Source organism: Cannabis sativa, chromosome 1 (assembly GCF_029168945.1).
Source record: "Cannabis sativa cultivar Pink pepper isolate KNU-18-1 chromosome 1, ASM2916894v1, whole genome shotgun sequence".
NCBI classification, from domain to species: Eukaryota; Viridiplantae; Streptophyta; class Magnoliopsida; order Rosales; family Cannabaceae; genus Cannabis; species Cannabis sativa.
The window spans coordinates 21,284,598-21,295,679 of record NC_083601.1 but is presented as its reverse complement, the minus strand read 5'-3'; positions in this window follow the sequence as shown (position 1 = coordinate 21,295,679).

Genomic DNA, 11,082 nt, shown 5'->3' with positions numbered 1-11,082 from the left:
GTGGATAGAATTGTGAAGGAATTTTATGCTAACATCACTGATGAGTTTCTCGATGAGGACTCTTTCATGTTTGGCAAAGTTTTTGTCAGAGGACACTGGTATTCCTTTACTGTGAAGGATGTTGCTGAGGCTCTCAATTTGCCTATGGGAATTGAGCCAACTGATGAGGAGTTTGATCGTCAAAAGGTGTTCGGTTATCTCTCTGGTGATAATGAAATTAAACTCTCCGACACCATGCATATGTCTCAACTCACCTATCAACATGCTGCTCTCATGAGGTTTGCCCTATCCAATTGGTTTCTTTGCTCCAATCCGGTAAATGTTTCAAATGAACTTGCTTTCTTTTTGTATAAAGTTTCAATTGGTGCTAAAATTGATTTGGCTGACATGATTTGGGAGCAAATTGTCTCTCTTCGAAAGGGTAAGAAACCTAGGCTCAATCTCATTTTTCCTCACTTAATCTATAAAATTTTATCTGATCAAGAGGAATTGATTCTTGAGAATGAATCAATTGAGATGCCTGCTGTTGGAACCACTTTCAAAATTCCTGAGAAGCCTCCTCAAGGAAAAGTTGCTCAAAGAAAGGCTCGGTCTGCTTCCCCTGGTCTTACAACTGATCCTGCTGCTGGATCTGCTTCCACTTCTGCTCCTACAGAAATGGCAGAATTCAACTTGCGTTTGGGAAGAATGGAGACAAGTTAGGCCTTGCTTCTTAGGAAGATGGACAGCATCATGAAATACTTCCGACCCAATGATGATGAATAAGTGGTTCAATCTTTTATCTTTTGCTTTTTATTAATGTTTATTTGAATTTATGACTTTGTTCATGTTTGTTTTTGTTATCTTTGGCTCCTTGATAGACAAAAAGGGGGAGTAGTCATATTTTTTTTGGATTCATTGAACTCTTTGTTACAACTCTGGACCCTTGGTTTTAGGGGGAGTTGCTTGTTTGTGGTTTAACACTTTTCCGTTTAAAAAGTTGTTTGTGGTTTAACACTTTTCCATTTAAAAAGTTGTGTTCTTCGCTTTGCAAGCTTTTCCGTCCAAAAAAAGTTCTTTGTTTTATGTGTTAGAGAGCTTTCATGCAGGGGGAGTATTTTTTATACTCTTGTATCTTTAAAAAGCTATTTGCTTTGGTTTCTAACACTTGATGCAGGTTTTCTCATAATAAAATGTTTTGTCAATCAAAGTGCCAAAGGGGGAGATTGTTAATTCCATTTTTGGCATATTTAATTGACAAAAATATTTTATTATTTATTGTATATTTTCGGCTGGTATACATTAATATGGTTTCCTATTTGGTGTATTCAAACTTGAAAGGAAAGTTTTCTAGCTTTCCTATTTTTGGAAAAAAGGTAAAAATGGTAAGTTTGGTTACCCATTTCGTTTTTATCTAACCAGCTGTGTAATCTGATCTTGTGTTGAGTTTCCCATTTTCTTAGATCAGGTTTCTTGAAGAGAAAACCGGAGCTAAACTTTCCTTTTCTATAAAAGGAAAGTTGTAGTTACTGCCCACGATTCTGTAGGTACAGAAACGGAAATTCCTGGACTGATTGAAGAATTATTTTAGGGAAGTTTCTAGTGGGTTGAGGTCTTGTTCAGACCGAATGTAAGCTGTCTATGAGATGTATATTCATTATAAATACATCTTATAGCTGCTAGGTTTTGTATCTCTTTCATACACTTAGAATTGCTTTCATATCTTAAGGAAAGAGTGTCTTTGTTTAGTACCTCTCTTGGTACCTCTCTTGTATCTTTGAATTCCATTCATATCTTTAGAAAAGAGAGTCTTTGATTTGTAGAGAAGAGTCGTTCTACTCTTACTCTGTTTATTTGTTGTTTGTATTGTCTTGAGTCTGTATTCAAGTCTACAACGAAGAAGAACATCAGTGCACCTTCGGGAGAAGGGTATTTACAAGCTTTCGGGAGATTGCTTTTGAAGTCTTGCATCGGGAGGATACAAGCACACAACCTTCGGGAGATGGTTGTATAGGCTTTCGGGAGATAGCCTTTAAGCCTTGAATCGGGAGGATTCAAGCACTCTTCAAGGTGATCGAAGGGAGTTCGAGATCTTGGAGTTTTATCAAGATTCGGTTAGTAGGTGGAATACATCAAGCTTGCGGCATACAATAAGAGGGAGTCTATTTATGCATAAGTCAATTACTTTGTATTTTTGATACCGATCTAATGAATCTTATCTCTGGGCGTGGCCCCGTGGACTAGTAACAATCTGAAAGGATTGTTGAAACCACGTACAAAAATCTTGTGTGTTTTTACTTTTATGCACTGTTTGTTTTTAAGGTTTCTGCGGAGTTACAGAGTTGCATTCTGTAACTACAGAAAACTGTTTTCAGTACCAGTTTTATTATTCCGCATTTAATTAATCATTTAATTAAATAATCAAACTGGGAATATTAAAATACGGAATTTCATATCTCATGTATATACCCTTAAATTATTACATATTTGAACTTTATACTAATTAAAAAAAATATGAATGAAGAAGATCATCGCCGATTTGAATATTTGTATCCATTATATCTTGCTTCATTAAATGAAAATTCTAGTGCTACTGAAGGTACTAGTAATTTTATCGAACTAGAATTTAGTGACGGGGAGGAAGCTTTCCAATACTATTCTTTTTATAAGAGTGATAGTTCCAAAACGTGGAAGGCTTGGTACGAGTCTCATCGACTACGTCCTTGTGAACATACGCCATCTTTTGCACATCTTTATGATGACATGGAAGAACAATCCTACAACTCTTTCTATCAGAATAGTCTTGATGATTATAGTTGGAAGCCTGAGTACAACTATAATCCATTATATGAGTGGAATTGTGAAAAGGAAGATCTTTCGTATTCTTATAACTCCCAACATCCATACAATAGTTCCCTCAGTGACACTATTGTTGAGTTACAAGCATCTATGGTGAAAAATTGTGAGATGATGAAAGACTTACTTGCTGAGTTGAAACAAATAAAGCAGGAATTGAGCAAATTTTCTGATCACCTGGTAAGTTCACATGTTAATGGTTTTCCTCCACCACCAGTGAGTAAAGCACTAATCTCAAGTGCCAACTTTCACAATTTTGACGAGGTAAGTGTCACCTCTACCTCTAGTGATGAAATTTTTGAAGAATCCATTCTACTGAGTACATATGAGGGTTACCATACTGATGTGGTACCCACATTATTCGTAAAGGAGGATGATATCACCACTATCTGAAATGAAGCTTTTTCTCATTCTACCATTCTTCCCCTAATTCTGGATGAAAAGAAATGCTATCATATTGATGTGATAGACAAAGTCGTTAAGGAAATTATAAAATTATTTTTACCTAGTCATTTACACTATTTCCTCTGTGACTTAGACAATGACCATTTTCTTTTTCCTGAAAATGTAACTAATGCTTCTATTTTTGAGACACAGGATAAAAGAAAATTCATTTTTGATACTGGATAGTCAAGAATATTGAGTTGGTAAGCCCACCTGAGGAGACTTGTCTCTGGTTTGCCAAGACTAATCAGGTTCTATCTTTCCTTGCTTTCTTTTATTTTTCGGTATGTTTTCACTTTTGTTTTGTTTGTTTATTTCTTCCTTCAGTTTTATTTTTCTAAGAATCAATATCATGTCATTTTGCATCAGCTCACTCTCATAAGTGTTCTCATCATGGATTTCATGTATATATCTTTAAACAATGAGGACATTGTCTGATTTTAGTTGGGGGTGGTGAGCATATTCAAGCATGCTTATTAAATTTTGTCATATTAATATTTTCATGGTCAAATTTTTCACAAATTACTCATTTATTCTTTTAAAATATTATTTTCAAGTCAATATTTGCTATCTTTGTTACTTAGAATTTTTCTAGAGTTATACAAAGCACATGCCAAACTTTGTGGTAAGATGGTTGTTAGCACATATTTGCTTAGAAAAGCTACCAAGTTTAAGTGTTTATGTTTTTGTGAGTGGCGAGATTTGAGAAAATAATTTTTGAATTTTTATTGATTCTTAGAAATGGTTATAATTATTTTGGAAATGGTACTAGGGTTTGATTGGATTTTGCTTTAAGGGATAATTTTTATAGACAAATCTTATTAGGGAGCCTTTTTGTAATTATTTTCTTGTTGAAAAAAAAAAAATGATACAAGAGCAACATTTCTACTATTATATGTTGCCTCTTAGTCAAAAAAAAAAAAAAAGAGCGACATTTCCATCATTATATCTAATATGTTGCCTCTTGTTCAAAAAAAAAATAGAAAGAAAGAAAAGAAAAAATGAAAAAATGAAGAAGAAAAAAGTTTGCATTTAATTTTTCATTTGTTATGGCTCCTAAAATAAATGTAAAAGATTGTCTATTTTCGTTCAAAAAAATCCCGAAAAGCTGGTTTGTGGTACTCTTATGGTGGTTTGTCTAAATAATTCATAACCTATCTTCGTTTCAATATTTATTCAAATGTTTGTCCTAAATTGATTTATCCATTCCGAGTGCTCACTTTTCATTTTCTAACTCCATGAGTGAAATCCTTAGCCATGAATAAATATTTTTAACCTGTGAGGCTAATGGAGTTGAGACTTTTACTTGGTATACTATTTCAAAAGTTTTTATGCGCTATGGTTTTGCGGTAAGAAGGTTTAAGTTTGGTGCACACGCTCACAACTCTAGATTTATTCAAAGTAATTTTATAGTTCTTATTGGTTTGTTACTAATATTTTGCTTGAATATTTGTGTCATTTTTAGAAATTTTGACCTAAAAAATATTATGTTGACATTATTATTCTTTCGCTTAAATTTCTAGAGACTAGCAATAAGCTGGTTGGGGGTTGTGATTAAAACTCAAATTTGTACATTTTAAGCCTTTATTTATGCATATGCAATTAATATAAATTAAGTATTCCATGGTTTTAATAATAAATTTATTTTAGTTTGAAATATTTAATTTATTTTAATTTTTGTGTTATTTTTCAAATTTGAGCAAAATGATAAAATATTAGAATTCTTGAAAAGTGGTATTCTTGCAAAGAAAAGGAAAAGAAAATAAGGTTAAAATCTAGTGGCTCAAAGTGAATCACAAAAGAGAAAAAGCTCAACATGGAAGACCAAAAAGGAATGACATAAAAGTCATAAACAAGCCCACCACCATTTTGCATTTATCATTTATCATGTCAATGGAACATGTTTTCGTTATGTACGGCCAACCAACATTCACTAGCTATGATTTTAATATATATTGGGCTTCACTCAATGCAAAAGGCCCATGCCTCAGTCCAAATCACAACAACAACTGAATTGATATACATATATCTTTCCAGCGTGTAGCTCATGAAGCCACTTCCTCCAGGATTTTTCCACTTGCCTGACACAACTGTTGAAGCTTTTTAAGAGCTCCACGTGTTTGAGCTAGTCCCCACTCCGCCTGATGCCTGTTGAAGAATTTGACTTGAATTCCAATCCGGAAGGAGAGACGCCACAACTTGGAAGATATCGTAGCAACCCCAACATTATTAAAGACCCCGAAGTTGTGAGAACAAAGGGTACGGGAAATACAAGGGAAGGACCAAACAGGGAGCAGATCCCAAGAAACTCAAGACATTGTCGCATTTGTCGCTCATCAGACCATGATTATCGACGGTGCCCAAATCGTCAACATAACACTGGATCTCAGGGGCGACAACCTCCAAACAATCAACCAACATCTGACTCATTCAATGACCACTCCAACGCGTATTTCCCGGGACCGCCTTCCTCCACACAAGAGTCTTACTATGGTCATTCTTATAACTAGCTACTTTTAGCCATTGTTGTTTTAACGTTTATGACTCTACTTATTGCTTCAAAAATTCTACATTTATATACTTCTTGTTATGTTTGGCGTGTTTAAGGTAATTTTCTCATCTTCACCAAATCTCAAAATTATTATTGACGAACAACTAAATTATGCCTAGGAAAAAAAACTCAATCTTATAAGGTGAAAAAATATATTTTTGTGGTAATTTTTAATATACGAAATATTTACAATTAAAAAATTACACCAACTAAAAACTCAATGTATAACAACAAATAATTTCATCACTTAAAAAAAAATTTCTAAACAATATACTACGAAACGTAAATGAACGTACTCGATACGTGAAATTTTGTACTCGGTACGTGATATTATGTACACTAATTTTACTAAACATCACGCAGAAACAAGTAATGTACACGGTACTCGATATAATGTACTTAATTACCATCCCACAAATACATATGATCCTATGAATGAAGGAAAATACCAAAATAGCCTCAATCCGACAACATGGACCCACTGCCTACAGTGTTTTCGTACCATCAACTGCCAGGAACAGTGAAGACTGTTGTACCTTTTTGTACTCTAACTAACACAAACAGTACCATTTTGTACTTTTTTCGTACCTAATTATTTTTTAATTAAAAAAATAAACTCCCAACCGGTAACCACACCTACAACAACCGGTTACCACCAAAATTTCAAAAATTAAAAAACATTTAAAAGTACGGTGGGACCCCCCTGCCGTACAACGGATTCCAATCCGTGTTTTGCACATATGGGCACAAAATCGGCTGCCATATAGTATATTAGATTTAAGAGCGATTCTTTCATGATTTTGAGATATACAATTTATCATACACTCTTATATTATAATTCTAATATGGTATTAGAGAAATTAAAAGTGTTATCTTTACCTTTAGCTTCCATTTAGAACCTTTCAGCCATTGTTTATCAGTTTCTACTATTCACAAATTTTTCGATTGAACTTTGTGAGTTTTTTTTTTAAATATCACGCTCAATTCTATGGTCTCAGATTTACTATACACTCACTTTATACAATTCTAGCAACATAGAGCATCTCCATTAGAAATTTAAATTGTTAATCAATTGCTAAAATATAATTCATCTTGTAAAAAATTTAATCCAATAATATTGTAAAATGTGATTTAAATTTGTCATATAGTAAAATTTGATCTAATTTAGATCACAATATGACAATATGTAAAATTTATATCAAAATAAATGTAGTACTTTTATATTTATTTTTATACTATTTTTTTATATTTTATTATTAAATTTAATTATTACATTATATTATAAATCTTTTATATTTATTTCTTTATTGTTTTATATAATATAATAATAAAACTAATTATAGAGTTATTATTTGTTTAAGGATTTTTACAAAAATATTATCTTTTTATAAAATAATCGTAAAATAACAAAACAAAACAATTAAAATAACAGTGGAACAACTAAAAAATAATCGTGAAAACTTAACGCAGTACACATTATAAAACTTATTTTTGAAAAAAAAAATACAATATTTTTAAAAAAAATTCTGCCCCACGGTAAAAAAGTTAAAATTTTAGTATGTGGTGTAAAAAAATCCATTTTTTTATACTTTTAATAAAAGTATTAAATTTTGCATCAAGTTTTGTAATTGTATATTAAAGTATAATGTTAAAAATTGATGCAAATATATCATAAAATTATTTTTTGTCAAATATAACAAAATCTTTACATCTCTTATTGGAGATGGCCTAACTTAATGATATAGTTGTTTAGCAAAAAAAAGAATAATTAGTATTTTAATTTTTTTAATTTTTTACACTACTAAGTTGTGCTCATATAGTATACGTCTTGTTAATAATATCCATCAAAATATAACTTTTTACAGTAATATAGTTTTTCCATCACATTTTATTTAATTTTATTATGAATAAGTAAAGTGGTGAATGATTATTGATAAATTAATACAAAGTAAATACCCTTCATCCCTTCTATATTAATGAACAATAGAAGAAAAGTCTTTTTTTTTTTTATATAATAATTTATATTTATATTTTATTTTTTAATCATTAAAGTAAAAAGGAATTTATTTTGCATCTACTTTAAGTATTTTTAATGTATGACCTAAAATATAATATTTTATTTTATGTATTTTTTGCATTATTTTTAGCGCTTTTTGTTTTAAAATATTCTAATGATAAGCAACTCTAAAAATTATTAAAATAATATTATATTATTATTTAATATATATTAAATAATTAAATTTTCACTTTAAGACAAAATAATTAAAAAAAAATAAAAAAGAAAAGATATTAAAAATGTCATTGTATGACATTCTGTTTTATGTTAGCATTTATTAAAAATGTCAAAAATATATTCATATAATTAAGTATTTTTAAAAATATTTTCGTTGGGCATACTTTCACCTACTACGTAACTTATTTCACGATAAGGTTGAATAAACAAAATAATGAAAAAAATTATATTATTGTAAAAATTATATTTTGTTAAATATTATGGGAAATTTATAAAAATACTGGAATTTAAGCACCAGTAAAACACAGAACAAAACAACTCAAAACAACAGTAGAAAAACTATGAAACACCAGTAGAACACTAGTGAAAACTTAACACAGTATACTGCAATATGAAACTTATAAAAAATACAGTAAAAAAGTAAAAAAATAACGTTTAGCAATATTTTTATAAAATAATAACAAAAATTAGTATAGTATATAAATTTCGCAATATTATTAAGACTCTTATACTATAAGATATAACTTTGGTACCTCGCGTAAAAAGTTAAGATTACCAAAATACTAATTAAAAAAAAAAAAAAAAACTAAATGATATAGTGATCATGTCACATGTTGGTGACTCATGCTGTACTATAGACTCATAGAGGTCATCAGAACAGTGACACGGAGACAGCTCAATAATTGTAGATGAATCTGAATCATTGATTTTCAGGATTTTTTTTTTAATATTTATATTTTCCAGTCATTGTTGATTGCATTTTTCCAAACAAACCGATAATAGATGGTCTCCATGCTATAATTCGGCCCATGATCGATATTACGGCCCAATGGTAAAAATGAGCTCCGAGCCTCCTACCCAAATCTTGATATATCTTCTTCTTCTTTTTTTTTTTTTTTTTTTTTTTTTCTTTTGCTAATTAGGAATTTTTCTTCCGAACCTTGACATGTACCAAATCATACTCTTAAACTTTTTTGGTCGTTAAAAATTCTCCTTGAACTATTGAAATTATTAAATTTAAGGACTTTTGTCTAATTTTTGTAAAAAAATTCTAACATGGATGAAATTTCAAGAGGCATGATTTAATACATAACAAAGTTTAATTAAGGGAAAAGATTTGGTAGATATTAAAGTCTGGGGAGCATGATTTAGTACATAAACAATCACTGAAATAGTAAAATTGAATGAAACTAGACAAAAGTCCTTAAATCTAACAATCTCAATAGTTTAGGGGAATTTTTAACAGCCAAAAAAGTTTAGTGATCATGATTTGGTACATGTCAAAGTTTGGGGAGAAAAAAATCATAATTAACCTTTTTTTTAATAATGATGTATCATATTCCCCATTTATAGATTTGGTGAGGTTATATATATATAGGGATATTTGTGTAAAATTTCCTATATATATTTTAAAAAAATATGAGCAAAACATATAAATATATATATATATATATATATTTTAAAAAGACACAATCCCAAATCTAAATGATACCTAAAATTAAGCTTAGATAATTGGAATTAGTTCAAAAATACACAAAAACAAAAAAAAAAATACAAAAATACAAAAATACAATTATGCGGAATTTTAACCATTTTTACGATTTTTATGATTTTATTTATATAAATATGGTCTTTTGATGTACTTTTATATTGTACCCTTATTAATTTGTTGTTGAATTTTTATCATTTTTATGTTATTTTTTTATTATTGTTTGAATGTTAATTCATGTTATTTTTATGTAATTTTATAAAATACCGTAAAAATATATAAAAAATATAATAATATAAAAAATTTTAAAAAAAATAATATTTTATGTAATTATCTCTAGATAATTAGCTCTTATTTCATAGTTGATCACGTATGAAAGAAAAAAAATTTGACCGAGAATCAAATGCACAAACCAGTGTTGTGTGATAGCATACAAACATTTATATCTATCGACCTCCTTTCCAATTCATACCCAAAAAAACATTCTCTTGGATATTTTAAACCGCATTTTTTGTGTGGTGTAGTATATAGTGTGGGCGGTTTGTAAACACTCCTAATTAGTTGTACAATATTTTTTTTTGATATATTATGATATATTATAATTAATATTAGTATGATATATTATGAGTGATTAGAATTTTTTTATAATAATTATTAAATTAAAATAAAAAAATTGGATAATAATCGCATCATTATTAGTAATATGACACATTGCACTATCTCTTTTAAATAGGTTATTATTCTATAAGAAAGTTATGAGTGGTCCATCATATATTAATGTCTCCCAAGGCACCCTAAGGGGCTAAGGACGAGTAACAATTCAATGTGATAATATTCCTTAATTATATTATATATATGCATGCACTTTTAGTACGGCGCCACTGCAATGTTTATACATTTATCTACTATATATATCACATGTTGGATCCTTTACCAAAATTTATTTATTTTGAAGGGGGACAAAATTTCTAGTTAATACAAACAGTATTACTCAATATTATAAAACATGCAAATTGATGTATTTTAAAATTTTAAATTTATCAAAGCATACAATTTTCTGAAAAATTAAGTATGTCCATTATATATATATATGGTAACTGGTAATTAGCTACTTTAATTCTCCAACATCAAAACATGAATTTTTATTTGCTTTTCTTGTATATATGTAGGCAACTCACTATAAATTATTCTTGTTAATTGTTAATATGCCGGTTATAAATTATTCTTGTTAATTAGCTGATCACCGATGGGGAATCATATTGACTCAAGTGTGTGACACTTGCAATCCCTCAAATATCACACAAAATTGATCATAAGCATTTTTCATTATATATTGATTGAATAATATATTAATATATGTGAATATGTATATACTTTGGTCTAAAAATGATTAGACAAAAATTCATTTCTTAAATTCATACTACCTAAAAAATTTCTTACACACCTCCTCTCAGAGAAAATTATTCAATGGTAAGTATTATACAGTAATAAATCTACATAAAAGTGTAGGATAATCGCCCCTCCGAAATA